The following is a 20,563-nucleotide window of genomic DNA, read 5'->3' as shown; positions in this document are numbered from 1 at the left end:
CCGTACCAGCATTAAACCCTTGTGTCCAATGATTCAATGACTTTCCATGATATCCTTCTGCACCAAGCCATACCAGCATTAAACCCTTGTGTCCAATGATTCAATGACTTTCCATGATATCCTTCTGCACCAAGCCATACCAGCATTAAACCCCTGTGTCCAATGATTCAATGACTTTCCTTCTGCACCAAGCCATACCAGCATTAAACCCTTGTGTCCAATGATTCAATGACTTTCCATGATATCTTTCTGCACCAAGCCATACCAGCATTAAACCCTTGTGTCCAATGATTCAATGACTTTCCATGATCTCCTTCTGCACCAAGCCATACCAGCATTAAACCCTTGTGTCCAATGATTCAATGACTTTCCATGATATCCTTCTGCACCAAGCCATACCAGCATTAAACCCTTGTGTCCAATGATTTAATGACTTTATATGATATCCTTCTGCACCAAGCCATACCAGCATTAAACCCTTGTGTACAATGATTCAATGACTTTCCATGATATCCTTTTGCACCACTGCCATACCAGCATTAAATTCTTGTGTCCAATGATTCAATGACTTTCCATGATATCCTTCTGCACCAAGCCATACCAGCATTAAACCCTTGTGTCCAATGATTCAATGACTTTCCATGATATCCTTCTGCACCAAGCCGTACCAGCATTAAACCCTTGTGTCCAATGTTTCAATGATTTTCCATGATATCCTTCTGCACCAAGCCGTACCAGCATTAAACCTTGTGTCCAATGTTTCAATGACTTTCCATGATATCCTTCAGCACCAAGCCGTACCAGCATTAAACCCTTGTGTCCAATGTGTCAATGATTTTCCATGATATCCTTCTGCACCAAGCCATACCAGCATTAAACCTTGTGTCCAATGTTTCAATGACTTTCCATGATATCCTTCTGCACCAAGCCGTACCAGCATTAAACCCTTGTGTCCAATGATTCAATGACTTTCCATGATATCCTTCTGCACCAAGCCATACCAGCATTAAACCTTGTGTCCAATGTTTCAATGACTTTCCATGATATCCTTCTGCACCAAGCCATACCAGCATTAAACCCTTGTGTCCAATGATTCAATGACTTTCCATGATATCCTTCTGCCCCAAGCCATACCAGCATTAAACTCTTGTGTCCAATGATTCAATGACTTTCCGTGATATCCTTCTGCACCAAGCCGTACCAGCATTAAACCCTTGTGTCCAATGATTCAATCACTTTCCATGATCTCCTTCTGCACCAAGCCATAGCAGCATTAAACCCTTGTGTCCAATGATTCAATGACTTTCCTTGATATCCTTCTGCACCAAGCCGTACCAGCATTGTGTCCAATGATACAATGACTTTCTATGATATACTTCTGCACCAAGCCGTACCAGCATTAAACCCTTGTATCCAATGATTCAATGACTTTCCATGATATCCTTCTGCACCAAGCCATACCAGCATTAAACCCTTGTGTCCAATGATTCAATGACTTTCCACGATATTCTTCTGCACCAAGCCATACCAGCATTAAACCCTTGTGTCCAATGATTCAATGACTTTCCACGATATCCTTCTGCACCAAGCCATACCAGCATTAAACCCTTGTGTCCAATGATTCAATGGCTTTCCACGATCTCCTTCTGCACCAATCCATACCAGCATGAAACCCTTGTGTCCAATGATTCAATGACTTTCCACGATATCCTTTTGCACCAAGCCATACCAGCATTAAACCCTTGTGTCCAATGATTTCATGACTTTCCACGATATCCTTCTGCACCAAGCCATACCAGCATTAAACCCTTGTGTCCAAAGATTCAATGACTTTCCACAATCTCCTTCTGCACCAAGCCATACCAGCATTAAAGCCTTGTGTCCAATGATTCAATGACTTTCCACGATATCCTTCTGCACCAAGCCATACCAGCATTAAACGTGTGTGTCCAATGATTCAATGACTTTCCACGAACTCCTTCTGCACCAAGCCATACCAGCATTAAACCCTTGTGTCCAATGATTCAATGACTTTCCACGATATCCTTCTGCACCAAGCCATACCAGCATTAAACCTGTGTGTCCAATGATTCAATGACTTTCCACGATCTCCTTCTGCACCAAGCCATACCACATTAATCCCTTGTGTCCAATGATTCAATGACATACCAGCATTAAACACTTGTGTCCGATGATTCAATGACTTTCCAGGATATCCTTCTGCACCAAGCCATACCAGCATTAAACCCCTGTGCCCGATGATTCAATGACTGTCCATGATGCCCTTCTGCACCAAGCCATACCAGCATTAAACCCCCGTGTCCAATGATTCAATGACTTTCCACAATAACCTTCCTCACCAAGCCATACCAGCATTAAAACCTTGTGTCCAATGATTCAATTACTTTCCACGATATCCTTCTGCACCAAGCCATACCAGCATTAAACCCTTGTGTCCAATGATTCAATGACTTTCCACGATATCCTTCTGCACCAAGCCATACCAGCATTAAACCCTTGTGTCCAATGATTCAATGACTTTCCACGATATCCTTCTGCACCAAGCCATACCAGCATTAAACCCTTGTGTCCAATGATTCAATGACTTTCCATGATATCCTTCTGCACCAAGCCATACCAGCATTAAACCCCTGTGTCCAATGATTCAATGACTTTCCATGATATCCTTCTGCACCAAGCCATACCAGCATTAGACCCCTGTGTCCAATGATTCAATGACTTTCCACGATATCCTTCTGCACCAAGCCATACCAGCATTAAACCCCTTTGTCCAATGATTCAATGACTTTCCACGACATCCTTCTGCACCAAGCCATACCAGCATTAAACCCTTGTGTCCAATGATTCAATGACTTTCCACGATATCCTTCTGCACCAAGCCATACCAGCATTAAACCCTTGTGTCCAATGATTCAATGACTTTCCACGATATCCTTCTGCACCAAGCCATGCCAGCATTAAACCCTTGTGTCCAATGATTCAATGACTTTCCACGATCTCCTTCTGCACCAAGCCGTACCAGCATTAAACCCTTGTGTCCAATGATTCAATGACTTTCCACGATATCCTTGTGCACCAAGCCGTACCAGCATTAAACCTGTGTGTCCAATGATTCAATGACTTTCCATGATATCCTTCTGCACCAAGCCGTACCAGCATTAAACCCTTGTGTCCAATGATTCAATGACTTTCCATGATATCCTTCTGCACCAAGCCATACCAGCATTAAACCCCTGTGTCCAATGATTCAATGACTTTCCATGATATCCTTCTGCACCAAGCCATACCAGCATTAAACTCCTGTGTCCAATGTTCAATGACTTTCCACAGTAACCTTCTGCACCAAGCCATACCAGCATGAAACCGCTTTGTCCAATGATTCAATGACTTTCCACGACATCCTTCTGCACCAAGCCATACCAGCATTAAACCGCTTTGTCCAATGATTCAATGACTTTCCACGACATCCTTCTGCACCAAGCCATACCAGCATTAAACCCTTGTGTCCAATGATTCAATGACTTTCCACGATATCCTTCTGCACCAAGCCATACCAGCATTAAACCCTTGTGTCCAATGATTCAATGACTTTCCACGATATCCTTCTGCACCAAGCCGTACCAGCATGAAACCCTTGTGTCCAATGATTCAATGACTTTCCACGATCTCCTTCTGCACCAAGCCGTACCAGCATTAAACCCTTGTGTCCAATGATTCAATGACTTTCCACGATATCCTTCTGCACCAAGCCGTACCAGCATTAAACCTGTGTGTCCAATGATTCAATGACTTTCCATGATATCCTTCTGCACCAAGCCGTACCAGCATTAAACCCTTATGTCCAATGATTCAATGACTTTCCATGATATCCTTCTGCATCAAGCCATACCAGCATTAAACCCCTGTGTCCAATGATTCAATGACTTTCCATGATATCCTTCTGCACCTAGCCATACCAGCATTAAACCCCTGTGTCCAATGATTCAATGACTTTCCACAATAACCTTCTGCACCAAGCCATACCAGCATTAAACCCCTTTGTCCAATGATTCAATGACTTTCCACGACATCCTTCTGCACCAAGCCATACCAGCATTAAACCCTTGTGTCCAATGATTCAATGACATTCCACGATATCCTTCCGCACCAAGCCATACCAGCATTAAACCCTTGTGTCCAATGATTCAATGACTTTCCATGATATCCTTCTGCACCAAGCCATACCAGCATTAAACCCTTGTGTCCAATGATTCAATGACTTTCCATGATATCCTTCTGAACCAAGCCATACTAGCATTAAACCCTTGTGTCCAATGATTCAATGACTTTCCATGATATCCTTCTGCACCAATCCATACCAGCATTAAACCCTTGTGTCCAATGATTCAATGACTGTCCATGATCTCCTTCTGCACCAAGCCATACCAGCATTAAACCCTTGTGTCCAATGATTCAATGACTTTCCACGATATCCTTCTGCACCAAGCCATACCAGCATTAAACCTTTGTGTCCAATGATTCAATGACTTTCCACGAACTCCTTCTGCACCAAGCCATACCAGCATTAAACCCTTGTGTCCAATGATTCAATGACTTTCCATGATATCCTTCTGCACCAAGCCATACCAGCATTAAACCCGTGTGTCCAATGATTCAATGGCTTTCCACGATCTCCTTCTGCACCAAGCCATACCAGCATTAATCCCTTGTGTCCAATGATTCAATGACATACCAGCATTAAATACTTGTGTCCGATGATTCAATGACTTTCCAGGATATCCTTCTGCACCAAGCCATACCAGCATTAAACCCCTGTGCCCGATGATTCAATGACTTTCCATGATGTCCTTCTGCACCAAGCCATACCAGCATTAAACCCCCGTGTCCAATGATTCAATGACTTTCCACAATAACCTTCCGCACCAAGCCATACCAGCATTAAAACCTTGTGTCCAATGATTCAATGACTTTCCACGATATCCTTCTGCACCAAGCCATACCAGCATTAAACCCTTGTGTCCAATGATTCAATGACTTTCCACGATATCCTTCTGCACCAAGCCATACCAGCATTAAACCCTTGTGTCCAATGATTCAATGACTTTCCACGATATCCTTCTGCACCAAGCCATACCAGCATTAAACCCTTGTGTCCAATGATTCAATGACTTTCCATGATATCCTTCTGCACCAAGCCATACCAGCATTAAACCCCTGTGTCCAATGATTCAATGACTTTCCATGATATCCTTCTGCACCAAGCCATACCAGCATTAAACCCCTGTGTCCAATGATTGAATGACTTTCCACAATAACCTTCTGCACCAAGCCATACCAGCATTAAACCCTTGTGTCCAATGATTCAATGACTTTCCACGATATCCTTCTGCACCAAGCCATACCAGCATTAAACCCCTTTGTCCAATGATTCAATGACTTTCCACGACATCCTTCTGCACCAAGCCATACCAGCATTAAACCCTTGTGTCCAATGATTCAAGGACTTTCCACGATATCCTTCTGCACCAAGCCATGCCAGCATTAAACCCTTGTGTCCAATGATTCAATGACTTTCCATGATATCCTTCTGCACCAAGCCGTACCAGCATTAAACCCTTGTGTCCAATGATTCAATGACTTTCCATGATATCCTTCTGCACCAAGCCATACCAGCATTAAACCCCTGTGTCCAATGATTCAATGACTTTCCATGATATCCTTCTGCACCAAGCCATACCAGCATTAAACCCCTGTGTCCAATGTTCAATGACTTTCCACAGTAACCTTCTGCACCAAGCCATACCAGCATTAAACCCCTTTGTCCAATGATTCAATGACTTTCCACGACATCCTTCTGCACCAAGCCATACCAGCATTAAACCCTTGTGTCCAATGATTCAATGACTTTTCACGATATCCTTCTGCACCAAGCCATACCAGCATTAAACCCTTGTGTCCAATGATTCAATGACTTTCCACGATATCCTTCTGCACCAAGCCGTACCAGCATTAAACCCTTGTGTCCAATGATTCAATGACTTTCCACGATCTCCTTCTGCACCAAGCCGTACCAGCATTAAACCCTTGTGTCCAATGATTCAATGACTTTCCACGATATCCTTCTGCACCAAGCCGTACCAGCATTAAACCTGTGTGTCCAATGATTCAATGACTTTCCATGATATCCTTCTGCACCAAGCCGTACCAGCATTAAACCCTTGTGTCCAATGATTCAATGACTTTCCATGATATCCTTCTGCACCAAGCCATACCAGCATTAAACCCCTGTGTCCAATGATTCAATGACTTTCCATGGTATCCTTCTGCACCAAGCCATACCAGCATTAAACCCCTTTGTCCAATGATTCAATGACTTTCCACGACATCCTTCTGCACCAAGCCATACCAGCATTAAACCCTTGTGTCCAATGATTCAATGACATTCCACGATATCCTTCCGCACCAAGCCATACCAGCATTAAACCCTTGTGTCCAATGATTCAATGACTTTCCATGATATCCTTCTGCACCAAGCCATACCAGTATTAAACCCTTGTGTCCAATGATTCAATGACTTTCCATGATATCCTTCTGAACCAAGCCATAATAGCATTAAACCCTTGTGTCCAATGATTCAATGACTTTATATGATAACCTTCTGCACCAAGCCATACCAGCATTGAACCCCTGTGTCCAATAATTCAATGACTTTCCACGATATCCTTCTGCACCAAGCCATACCAGCATTAAACCCCTGTGTCCAATGATTAAATGACTTTCCTTGATATCCTTCTGCACCAAGCCGTACCAGCATTAAACCCTTGTGTCCAATGATACAATGACTTTCCATGATATACTTCTGCACCAAGCCGTACCAGCATTAAACCCTTGTGTCCAATGATTCAATGACTTTCCATGATATCCTTCTGCACCAAGCCATACCAGCATTAAACCCTTGTGTCCAATGATTCAATGACTTTCCACGATATCCTTCTGCACCAAGCCATACCAGCATTAAACCCTTGTGTCCAATGATTCAATGACTTTCCACGATATCCTTCTGCACCAAGCCATACCAGCATTAAACCCTTGTGTCCAATGATTCAATGACTTTCCACGATCTCCTTCTGCACCAATCCATACCAGCATGAAACCCTTGTGTCCAATGATTCAATGACTTTCCACGATATCCTTCTGCACCAAGCCATACCAGCATTAAACCCTTGTGTCCAATGATTTAATGACTTTCCACGATATCCTTCTGCACCAAGCCATACCAGCATTAAACTCTTGTGTCCAATGATTCAAAGACTTTCCACGATCTCCTTCTGCACCAAGCCATACCAGCATTAAACCCTTGTGTCCAATGATTCAATGACTTTCCACGATATCCTTCTGCACCAAGCCATACCAGCATTAAACCCGTGTGTCCAATGATTCAATGACTTTCCACGAACTCCTTCTGCACCAAGCCATACCAGCATTAAACCCTTGTGTCCAATGATTCAATGACTTTCCACGATATCCTTCTGCACCAAGCCATACCAGCATTAAACCCGTGTGTCCAATGATTCAATGACTTTCCACGATCTCCTTCAGCACCAAGCCATACCAGCATTAATCCCTTGTGTCCAATGATTCAATGACATACCAGCATTAAACACTTGTGTCCGATGATTCAATGACTTTCCAGGATATCCTTCTGCACCAAGCCATACCAGCATTAAACCCATGTGCCCGATGATTCAATGACTTTCCATGATGTCCTTCTGCACCAAGCCATACCAGCATTAAACCCCCGTGTCCAATGATTCAATGACTTTCCACAATAACCTTCCGCACCAAGCCATACCAGCATTAAAACCTTGTGTCGAAAAGATTCAATGACTTTCCACGATATCCTTCTGCACCAAGCCATACCAGCATTAAACCCTTGTGTCCAATGATTCAATGACTTTCCACGATATCCTTCTGCACCAAGCCACACCAGCATTAAACCCTTGTGTCCAATGATTCAATGACTTTCCATGATATCCTTCTGCACCAAGCCATACCAGCATTAAACCCTTGTGTCCAATGATTCAATGAATTTCCATGATATCCTTCTGCACCAAGCCATACCAGCATTAAACCCCTGTGTCCAATGATTCAATGACTTTCCATGATATCCTTCTGCACCAAGCCATACCAGCATTAAACCCCTGTGTCCAATGATTCAATGACTTTCCACAATAACCTTCTGCACCAAGCCATACCAGCATTAAACCCCTTTGTCCAATGATTCAATGACTTTCCACGACATCCTTCTGCACCAAGCCATACCAGCATTAAACCCTTGTGTCCAATGATTCAATGACTTTCCACGATATCCTTCTGCACCAAGCCATACCAGCATTAAACCCCTTTGTCCAATGATTCAATGACTTTCCACGACATCCTTCTGCACCAAGCCATACCAGCATTAAACCCTTGTGTCCAATGATTCAATGACTTTCCACGATATCCTTCTGCACCAAGCCATACCAGCATTAAACCCTTGTGTCCAATGATTCAATGACTTTCCACGATATCCTTCTGCACCAAGCCGTACCAGCATTAAACCCTTGTGTCCAATGATTCAATGACTTTCCACGATCTCCTTCTGCACCAAGCCGTACCAGCATTAAACCTGTGTGTCCAATGATTCAATGACTTTTCATGATATCCTTCTGCACCAAGCCGTACCAGCATTAAACCCTTGTGTCCAATGATTCAATGACTTTCCATGATATCCTTCTGCACCAAGCCATACCAGCATTAAACCCCTGTGTCCAATGATTCAATGACTTTCCATGATATCCTTCTGCACCAAGCCATACCAGCATTAAACCCCTGTGTCCAATGATTCAATGACTTTCCACAATAACCTTCTGCACCATTCATACCAGCATTAAACCCCTTTGTCCAATGATTCAATGACTTTCCACGATATCCTTCTGCACCAAGCCATACCAGCATTAAACCCCTTTGTCCAATGATTCAATGACTTTCCACGACATCCTTCTGCACCAAGCCATACCAGCATTAAACCCTTGTGTCCAATGATTCAATGACATTCCACGATATCCTTCCGCACCAAGCCATACCAGCATTAAACCCTTGTGTCCAATGATTCAAAGACTTTATATGATAACCTTCTGCACCAAGCCATACCAGCATTGAACCCCTGTGTCCAATAATTCAATGACTTTCCACGATATCCTTCTGCACCAAGCCATACCAGCATTAAACCCTTGTGTCCAATGATTCAATGACTTTCCACGATATCCTTCTGCACCAAGCCATACCAGCATTAAACCCTTCTGTCCAATGATTCAATGACTTTCCACGATATCCTTCTGCACCAAGCCATACCAGCATTAAACCCTTGTGTCCAATGATTCAATGACTTTCCATGATATCCTTCTGCACCAAGCCATACCAGCTTTAAACCCTTGTGTCCAATGATTCAATGACTTTCCATGATCTCCTTCTGCACCAAGCCATACCAGCATTAAACCCTTGTGTCCAATGATTCAATGATTTTCCATGATATCCTTCTGCACCAAGCCGTACCAGCATTAAACCTGTGTGTCCAATGATTCAAAGACTTTCCATGATCTCCTTCTGCACCAAGCCGTACCAGCATTAAACCCTTGTGTCCAATGATTCAATGACTTTCCATGATATCCTTCTGCACCAAGCCATACCAGCATTAAACCCTTGTGTCCAATGATTCAATGACTTTCCATGATATCATTCTGCACCAAGCCATACCAGCATTAAACCCATGTGTCCAATGATTCAATGACTTTCCATGATATCCTTCTGCACCAAGCCATACCAGCATTAAACCCTTGTGTCCAATGATTCAACGACTTTATATGATATCCTTCTGCACCAAGCCATACTAGCATTAAACCCTTGTGTACAATGATTCAATGACTTTCCATGATATCCTTCTGCACCACTGCCATACCAGCATTAAACTCTTGTGTCCAATGATTCAATGACTTTCCATGATATCCTTCTGCACCAAGCCATACCAGCATTAAACCCTTGTGTCCAATGTTTCAATGACTTTCCATGATATCCTTCTGCACCACTGCCATACCAGCATTAAACTCTTGTGTCCATTGATTCAATGACTTTCCATGATATCCTTCTGCACCAAGCCGTACCAGCATTAAACCCTTGTGTCCAATGGTTCAATCACTTTCCATGATCTCCTTCTGCACCAAGCCATAGCAGCATTAAACCCTTGTGTCCAATGATTCAATGACTTTCCTTGATATCCTTCTGCACCAAGCCGTACCAGCATTAAACCCTTGTGTCCAATGATTCAATGACTTTCCATGATATCCTTCTGCACCAAGCCGTACCAGCATTAAACCCTTGTGTCCAATGATTCAATGACTTTCCATGATATCCTTCTGCACCAAGCCATACCAGCATTAAACCCTTGTGTCCAATGATTCAATGACTTTCCACGATATCCTTCTGCACCAAGCCATACCAGCATTAAACCCTTGTGTCCAATGATTCAATGACTTTCCACAATATCCTTCTGCACCAAGCCATACCAGCATTAAACTCTTGTGTCCAATGATTCAATGACTTTCCATGATATCCTTCTGCACCAAGCCGTACCAGCATTAAACCCTTGCGTCCAATGATTCAATGACTTTACATGATATCCTTCTGCACCAAGCCATACCAGCATTAAACCCTTGTGTCCAATGATTTAATGACGTTCCATGATATCCTTCTGCACCAAGCCATAACAGCATTAAACCCTTATGTCCAATGATTCAATGACTTTCCACGATATCCTTCTGCACCAAGCCATACCAGCATTAAACCCTTGTGTCGAATGATTCAATGATCTTCCACAATATCCTTCTGCACTAAGCCATACCAGCATTAAACCCTTGTGTCCAATGATTCAATGACTTTCCACGATCTCCTTCTGCACCAAGCCATACCAGCATTGATCCCTTTTGTCCAATGATTCAATGACTTTCCACGATATCCTTCTGCACCAAGCCATACCAGCATTAAACCTGTGTGTTCAATGATTCAATGACTTTCCACGATATCCTTCTGCACCAAGCCATACCATCATTAAACCCTTGTGTCCAATGATTCAATGACTTTCCACGATATCCTTCTGCACCAAGCCATACCAGCATTAAACCCTTGTGTCCAATGATTCAATGACATACCAGCATTAAACCCTTGTGTCCGATGATTCAATGACTTTCCAGGATATCCTTCTGCACCAAGCAATACCAGCATTAAACCCCTGTGTCCGATGATTCAATGACTTTCCATGATGTCCTTCTGCACCAAGCCATACCAGCATTAAACGCTTGTGTTCAATGATTCAATGACTTTCCACAATAACCTTCCGCACCAAGCCATACCAGCATTAAACCCTTGTGTCCAATGATTCAATGACTTTCCACGATATCCTTCTGCACCAAGCCATACCAGCATTAAACCCTTGTATCCAATGATTCAATGACTTTCCACCATATCCTTCTGCACCAAGCCATACCAGCATTAAACCCTTGTGTCCAATGATTCAATAACTTTCCACGATATCCTTCTGCACCAAGCCATACCAGCATTAAACCCTTGTGTCCAATGATTCAATGACTTTCCACGATATCCTTCTGCACCAAGCCATACCAGCATTAAACCCCTGTGTCCAATGATTCAATGACATTCCATGATATCCTTCTGCACCAAGCCGTACCAGCATTAAACCCCTGTGTCCAATGATTCAATGACTTTCCACAATAACCTTCTGCACCAAGCCATACCAGCATTAAACCCCTGTGTCCAATGATTCAATGACTTTCCACAATAACCTTCTGCACCAAGCCATACCAGCATTAAACCCCTGTGTCCAATGATTCAATGACTTTCCACGACATCCTTCTGCACCAAGCCATACCAGCATTAAACCCTTGTGCCCAATGATTCAATGACTTTCCACGATATCCTTCTGCACCAAGCCATACCAGCATTACACCCTTGTGTCCAATGATTCAATGACTTTCCACGATATCCTTCTGCACCAAGCCATACCAGCATTAAACCCTTGTGTCCAATGATTCAATGACTTTCCACGATATCCTTCTGCACCAAGCCATACCAGCATTAAACCCTTGTGTCCAATGATTCAATGACTTTCCATGATATCCTTCTGCACCAAGCCATACCAGCATTAAACCCTTGTGTCCAATGATTCAATGACTTTCCACGATATCCTTCTGCACCAAGCCATACCAGCATTAAACCCCTGTGTGCAATGATTCAATGACATTCCATGATATCCTTCTGCACCAAGCTATACCAGCATTAAACCCCCGTGTCCAATGATTCAATGACTTTCCACAATAACCTTCTGCACCAAGCCATACCAGCATTAAACCCTTGTGTCCAATGATTCAATGACTTTCCACAATCTCCTTCTGCACCAAGCCATACCAGCATTAAACCCTTGTGTCCAATGATTCAATGACTTTCCACGATATCCTTCTGCACCAAGCCGTACCAGCATTAAACCTGTGTGTCCAATGATTCAATGACTTTCCATGATATCCTTCTGCACCAAGCCGTACCAGCATTAAACCCTTGTGTCCAATGATTCAATGACTTTCCATGATATCCTTCTGCACCAAGCAATAGCAGCATTAAACCCCTGTGTCCAATGATTCAATGACTTTCCATGATATCCTTCTGCACCAAGCCATACCAGCATTAAACCCCTGTGTCCAATGATTCAATGACTTTCCACAATAACCTTCTGCACCAAGCCATACCAGCATTAAACCCCTTTGTCCAATGATTCAATGACTTTCCACGACATCCTTCTGCACCAAGCCATACCAGCATTAAACCCTTGTGTCCAATGATTTAATGACTTTCCACGATATCCTTCTGCACCAAGCCATACCAGCATTAAACCCTTGTGTCCAATGATTCAATGACTTTCCACGATATCCTTCTGCACCAAGCCGTACCAGCATTAAACCCTTGTGTCCAATGATTCAATGACTTTCCACGATCTCCTTCTGCACCAAGCCGTACCAGCATTAAACCTGTGTGTCCAATGATTCAATGACTTTCCATGATATCCTTCTGCACCAAGCCGTACCAGCATTAAACCCTTGTGTCCAATGATTCAATGACTTTCCATGATATCCTTCTGCACCAAGCCATACCAGCATTAAACCCCTGTGTCCAATGATTCAATTACTTTCCATGATATCCTTCTGCACCAAGCCATACCAGCATTAAACCCCTGTGTCCAATGATTCAATGACTTTCCACAATAACCTTCTGCACCATTCATACCAGCATTAAACCCCTTTGTCCAATGATTCAATGACTTCCCACGACATCCTTCTGCACCAAGCCATACCAGCATTAAACCCTTGTGTCCAATGATTCAATGACTTTCCACGATATCCTTCTGCACCAAGCCATACCAGCATTAAACCCTTGTGTCCAATGATTCAATGACATTCCACGATATCCTTCCGCACCAAGCCATACCAGCATTAAACCCTTGTGTCCAATGATTCAATGACTTTCCATGATATCCTTCTGCACCAAGCCATACCAGCATTAAAACCTTGTGTCCAATGATTCAATGACTTTCCATGATATCCTTCTGCACCAAGCCATACCAGCATTAAACCCTTGTGTCCAATGATTCAATGACTTTCCATGATCTCCTTCTGCACCAAGCCATACCAGCATTAAACCCTTGTGTCCAATGATTCAATGACTTTATATGATAACCTTCTGCACCAAGCCATACCAGCATTGAACCCCTGTGTCCAATAATTCAATGACTTTTTACGATATCCTTCTGCACCAAGCCATACCAGCATTAAACCCTTGTGTCCAATGATTCAATGACTTTCCACGATATCCTTCTGCACCAAGCCATACCAGCATTAAACCCTTCTGTCCAATGATTCAATGACTTTCCACGATATCCTTCTGCACCAAGCCATACCAGCATTAAACCCTTGTGTCCAATGATTCAATGACTTTCCATGATATCCTTCTGCACCAAGCCATACCAGCTTTAAACCCTTGTGTCCAATGATTCAATGACTTTCCATGATCTCCTTCTGCACCAAGCCATACCAGCATTAAACCCTTGTGTCCAATGATTCAATGACTTTCCATGATATCCTTCTGCACCAAGCCGTACCAGCATTAAACCTGTGTGTCCTATGATTCAAAGACTTTCCATGATCTCCTTCTGCACCAAGCCGTACCAGCATTAAACCCTTGTGTCCAATGATTCAATGACTTTCCATGATATCCTTCTGCACTAAGCCATACCAGCATTAAACCCTTGTGTCCAATGATTCAATGACTTTCCATGATATCATTCTGCACCAAGCCATACCAGCATTAAACCCATGTGTCCAATGATTCAATGACTTTCCATGATATCCTTCTGCACCAAGCCGTACCAGCATTAAACCCCTGTGTCCAATGATTCAATGACTTTCCACAATAACCTTCTGCACCAAGCCATACCAGCATTAAACCCCTGTGTCCAATGATTCAATGACTTTCCACAATAACCTTCTGCACCAAGCCATACCAGCATTAAACCCCTGTGTCCAATGATTCAATGACTTTCCACGACATCCTTCTGCACCAAGCCATACCAGCATTAAACCCTTGTGCCCAATGATTCAATGACTTTCCACGATATCCTTCTGCACCAAGCCATACCAGCATTACACCCTTGTGTCCAATGATTCAATGACTTTCCACGATATCCTTCTGCACCAAGCCATACCAGCATTAAACCCTTGTGTCCAATGATTCAATGACTTTCCACGATATCCTTCTGCACCAAGCCATACCAGCATTAAACCCTTGTGTCCAATGATTCAATGACTTTCCATGATATCCTTCTGCACCAAGCCATACCAGCATTAAACCCTTGTGTCCAATGATTCAATGACTTTCCACGATATCCTTCTGCACCAAGCCATACCAGCATTAAACCCCTGTGTGCAATGATTCAATGACATTCCATGATATCCTTCTGCACCAAGCTATACCAGCATTAAACCCCCGTGTCCAATGATTCAATGACTTTCCACAATAACCTTCTGCACCAAGCCATACCAGCATTAAACCCTTGTGTCCAATGATTCAATGACTTTCCACAATCTCCTTCTGCACCAAGCCATACCAGCATTAAACCCTTGTGTCCAATGATTCAATGACTTTCCACGATATCCTTCTGCACCAAGCCGTACCAGCATTAAACCTGTGTGTCCAATGATTCAATGACTTTCCATGATATCCTTCTGCACCAAGCCGTACCAGCATTAAACCCTTGTGTCCAATGATTCAATGACTTTCCATGATATCCTTCTGCACCAAGCAATAGCAGCATTAAACCCCTGTGTCCAATGATTCAATGACTTTCCATGATATCCTTCTGCACCAAGCCATACCAGCATTAAACCCCTGTGTCCAATGATTCAATGACTTTCCACAATAACCTTCTGCACCAAGCCATACCAGCATTAAACCCCTTTGTCCAATGATTCAATGACTTTCCACGACATCCTTCTGCACCAAGCCATACCAGCATTAAACCCTTGTGTCCAATGATTTAATGACTTTCCACGATATCCTTCTGCACCAAGCCATACCAGCATTAAACCCTTGTGTCCAATGATTCAATGACTTTCCACGATATCCTTCTGCACCAAGCCGTACCAGCATTAAACCCTTGTGTCCAATGATTCAATGACTTTCCACGATCTCCTTCTGCACCAAGCCGTACCAGCATTAAACCTGTGTGTCCAATGATTCAATGACTTTCCATGATATCCTTCTGCACCAAGCCGTACCAGCATTAAACCCTTGTGTCCAATGATTCAATGACTTTCCATGATATCCTTCTGCACCAAGCCATACCAGCATTAAACCCCTGTGTCCAATGATTCAATTACTTTCCATGATATCCTTCTGCACCAAGCCATACCAGCATTAAACCCCTGTGTCCAATGATTCAATGACTTTCCACAATAACCTTCTGCACCATTCATACCAGCATTAAACCCCTTTGTCCAATGATTCAATGACTTCCCACGACATCCTTCTGCACCAAGCCATACCAGCATTAAACCCTTGTGTCCAATGATTCAATGACTTTCCACGATATCCTTCTGCACCAAGCCATACCAGCATTAAACCCTTGTGTCCAATGATTCAATGACATTCCACGATATCCTTCCGCACCAAGCCATACCAGCATTAAACCCTTGTGTCCAATGATTCAATGACTTTCCATGATATCCTTCTGCACCAAGCCATACCAGCATTAAAACCTTGTGTCCAATGATTCAATGACTTTCCATGATATCCTTCTGCACCAAGCCATACCAGCATTAAACCCTTGTGTCCAATGATTCAATGACTTTCCATGATCTCCTTCTGCACCAAGCCATACCAGCATTAAACCCTTGTGTCCAATGATTCAATGACTTTATATGATAACCTTCTGCACCAAGCCATACCAGCATTGAACCCCTGTGTCCAATAATTCAATGACTTTTTACGATATCCTTCTGCACCAAGCCATACCAGCATTAAACCCTTGTGTCCAATGATTCAATGACTTTCCACGATATCCTTCTGCACCAAGCCATACCAGCATTAAACCCTTCTGTCCAATGATTCAATGACTTTCCACGATATCCTTCTGCACCAAGCCATACCAGCATTAAACCCTTGTGTCCAATGATTCAATGACTTTCCATGATATCCTTCTGCACCAAGCCATACCAGCTTTAAACCCTTGTGTCCAATGATTCAATGACTTTCCATGATCTCCTTCTGCACCAAGCCATACCAGCATTAAACCCTTGTGTCCAATGATTCAATGACTTTCCATGATATCCTTCTGCACCAAGCCGTACCAGCATTAAACCTGTGTGTCCTATGATTCAAAGACTTTCCATGATCTCCTTCTGCACCAAGCCGTACCAGCATTAAACCCTTGTGTCCAATGATTCAATGACTTTCCATGATATCCTTCTGCACTAAGCCATACCAGCATTAAACCCTTGTGTCCAATGATTCAATGACTTTCCATGATATCATTCTGCACCAAGCCATACCAGCATTAAACCCATGTGTCCAATGATTCAATGACTTTCCATGATATCCTTCTGCACCAAGCCATACCAGCATTAAACCCTTGTGTCCAATGATTCAACGACTTTATATGATATCCTTCTGCACCAAGCCATACTAGCATTAAACCCTTGTGTACAATGATTCAATGACTTTCCATGATATCCTTCTGCACCACTGCCATACCAGCATTAAACTCTTGTGTCCAATGATTCAATGACTTTCCATGATATCCTTCTGCACCAAGCCATACCAGCATTAAACCCTTGTGTCCAATGTTTCAATGACTTTCCATGATATCCTTCTGCACCACTGCCATACCAGCATTAAACTCTTGTGTCCATTGATTCAATGACTTTCCATGATATCCTTCTGCACCAAGCCGTACCAGCATTAAACCCTTGTGTCCAATGATTCAATCACTTTCCATGATCTCCTTCTGCACCAAGCAATAGCAGCATTAAACCCTTGTGTCCAATGATTCAATGACTTTCCTTGATATCCTTCTGCACCAAGCCGTACCAGCATTAAACCCTTGTGTCCAATGATTCAATGACTTTCCATGATATCCTTCTGCACCAAGCCGTACCAGCATTAAACCCTTGTGTCCAATGATTCAATGACTTTCCATGATATCCTTCTGCACCAAGCCATACCAGCATTAAACCCTTGTGTCCAATGATTCAATGACTTTCCACGATATCCTTCTGCACCAAGCCATACCAGCATTAAACCCTTGTGTCCAATGATTCAATGACTTTCCACGATATCCTTCTGCACCAAGCCATACCAGCATTAAACTCTTGTGTCCAATGATTCAATGACTTTCCATGATATCCTTCTGCACCAAGCCGTACCAGCATTAAACCCTTGCGTCCAATGATTCAATGACTTTACATGATATCCTTCTGCACCAAGCCATACCAGCATTAAACCCTTGTGTCCAATGATTTAATGACGTTCCATGATATCCTTCTGCACCAAGCCATACCAGCATTAAACCCTTATGTCCAATGATTCAATGACTTTCCACGATATCCTTCTGCACCAAGCCATACCAGCATTAAACCCTTGTGTTGAATGATTCAATGATCTTCCACGATATCCTTCTGCACCAAGCCATACCAGCATTAAACCCTTGTGTCCAATGATTCAATGACTTTCCACGATCTCCTTCTGCACCAAGCCATACCAGCATTAATCCCTTGTGTCCAATGATTCAATGACTTTCCACGATATCCTTCTGCACCAAGCCATACCAGCATTAAACCTGTGTGTCCAATGATTCAATGACTTTCCACGATATCCTTCTGCACCAAGCCATACCAGCATTAAACCCTTGTGTCCAATGATTCAATGACTTTCCACGATATCCTTCTGCACCAAGCCATACCAGCATTAAACCCTTGTGTCCAATGATTCAATGACATACCAGCATTAAACCCTTGTGTCCGATGATTCAATGACTTTCCATGATATCCTTCTGCACCAAGCCATACCAGCATTAAACCCCTGTGTCCGATGATTCAATGACTTTCCATGATGTCCTTCTGCACCAAGCCATACCAGCATTAAACCCTTGTGTTCAATGATTCAATGACTTTCCACAATAACCTTCCGCACCAAGCCATACCAGCATTAAACCCTTGTGTCCAATGATTCAATGACTTTCCACGATAACCTTCTGCACCAAGCCATACCAGCATTAAACCCTTGTATCCAATGATTCAATGACTTTCCACGATATCCTTCTGCACCAAGCCATACCAGCATTAAACCCTTGTGTCCAATGATTCAATGACTTTCCACGATATCCTTCTGCACCAAGCCATACCAGCATTAAACCCTTGTGTCCAATGATTCAATGACTTTCCACGATATCCTTCTGCACCAAGCCATACCAGCATTAAACCCCTGTGTCCAATGATTCAATGACATTCCACGATATCCTTCTGCACCAAGCCATACCAGCATTAAACCCCTGTGTCCAATGATTCAATGACTTTCCACAATAACCTTCTGCACCAAGCCATACCAGCATTAAACCCCTGTGTCCAATGATTCAATGACTTTCCACAATAACCTTCTGCACCAAGCCATACCAGCATTAAACCCTTGTGTCCAATGATTCAATGACTTTCCACGATCTCCTTCTGCACCAAGCCATACCAGCATTAAACCCTTGTGTCCAATGATTCAATGACTTTCCACGATATCCTTCTGCACCAAGCCATACCAGCATTAAACCCTTGTGTCCAATGATTCAATGACTTTCCACGATCTCCTTCTGCACCAAGCCATACCAGCATTAAACCCTTGTGTCCAATGATTCAATGACTTTCCACGATATCCTTCTGCACCAAGGCATACCAGCATTAAACCCCTGTGTGCAATGATTCAATGACATTCCACGATATCCTTCTGCACCAAGCCATACCAGCATTAAACCCCCGTGTCCAATGATTCAATGACTTTCCACAATAACCTTCTGCACCAAGCCATACCAGCATTAAACCCCTGTGTCCAATGATTCAATGACTTTCCACGACATCCTTCTGCACCAAGCCATACCAGCATTAAACCCTTGTGTCCAATGATTCAATGACTTTCCACGATATCCTTCTGCACCAAGCCATACCAGCATTAAACCCTTGTGTCCAATGATTCAATGACTTTCCACGATATCCTTCTGCACCAAGCCATACCAGCATTAAACCCTTGTGTCCAATGATTCAATGACTTTCCACGATCTCCTTCTGCACCAAGCCATACCAGCATTAAACCCTTGTGTCCAATGATTCAATGACTTTCCACGATATCCTTCTGCACAAAGCCGTACCAGCATTAAACCCTTGTGTCCAATGATTCAATGACTTTCCACGATCTCCTTCTGCACCAAGCCATACCAGCATTAAACCCTTGTGTCCAATGATTCAATGACTTTCCACGATATCCTTCTGCACCAAGCCGTACCAGCATTAAACCTGTGTGTCCAATGATTCAATGACTTTCCATGATATCCTTCTGCACCAAGCCGTACCAGCATTAAACCATTGTGTCCAATGATTCAATGACTTTCCATGATATCCTTCTGCACCAAGCCATACCAGCATTAAACCCTTGTGTCCAATGATTCAATGACTTTCCATGATATCCTTCTGCACCAAGCCATACTAGCATTAAACCCTTGTGTCCAATGATTCAATGACTTTCCATGATATCCTTCTGCACCAAGCCATACCAGCATTAAACCCTTGTGTCCAATGATTCAATGACTTTCCATGATCTCCTTCTGCACCAAGCCATACCAGCATTAAACCCT

General features: G+C 43.0%; 1 protein-coding gene across 1 annotated transcript in view; it reads right to left on the bottom strand.

The window, feature by feature from the left end:
• Positions 1–20,563, bottom strand: part of LOC147736913 (NACHT, LRR and PYD domains-containing protein 12-like) — a 707,348-nt gene that overhangs the window by 123,218 nt on the left and 563,567 nt on the right. The gene's annotated exons all lie outside the window — the stretch shown is intronic.

Source organism: Lissotriton vulgaris, chromosome 1_1, assembly GCF_964263255.1.
Source record: "Lissotriton vulgaris chromosome 1_1, aLisVul1.2, whole genome shotgun sequence".
Classification (NCBI taxonomy): Eukaryota; Metazoa; Chordata; class Amphibia; order Caudata; family Salamandridae; genus Lissotriton; species Lissotriton vulgaris.
The sequence above is the reverse complement of the archived record's forward strand: the minus strand, read 5'-3'. Positions and strand labels throughout refer to the sequence as shown.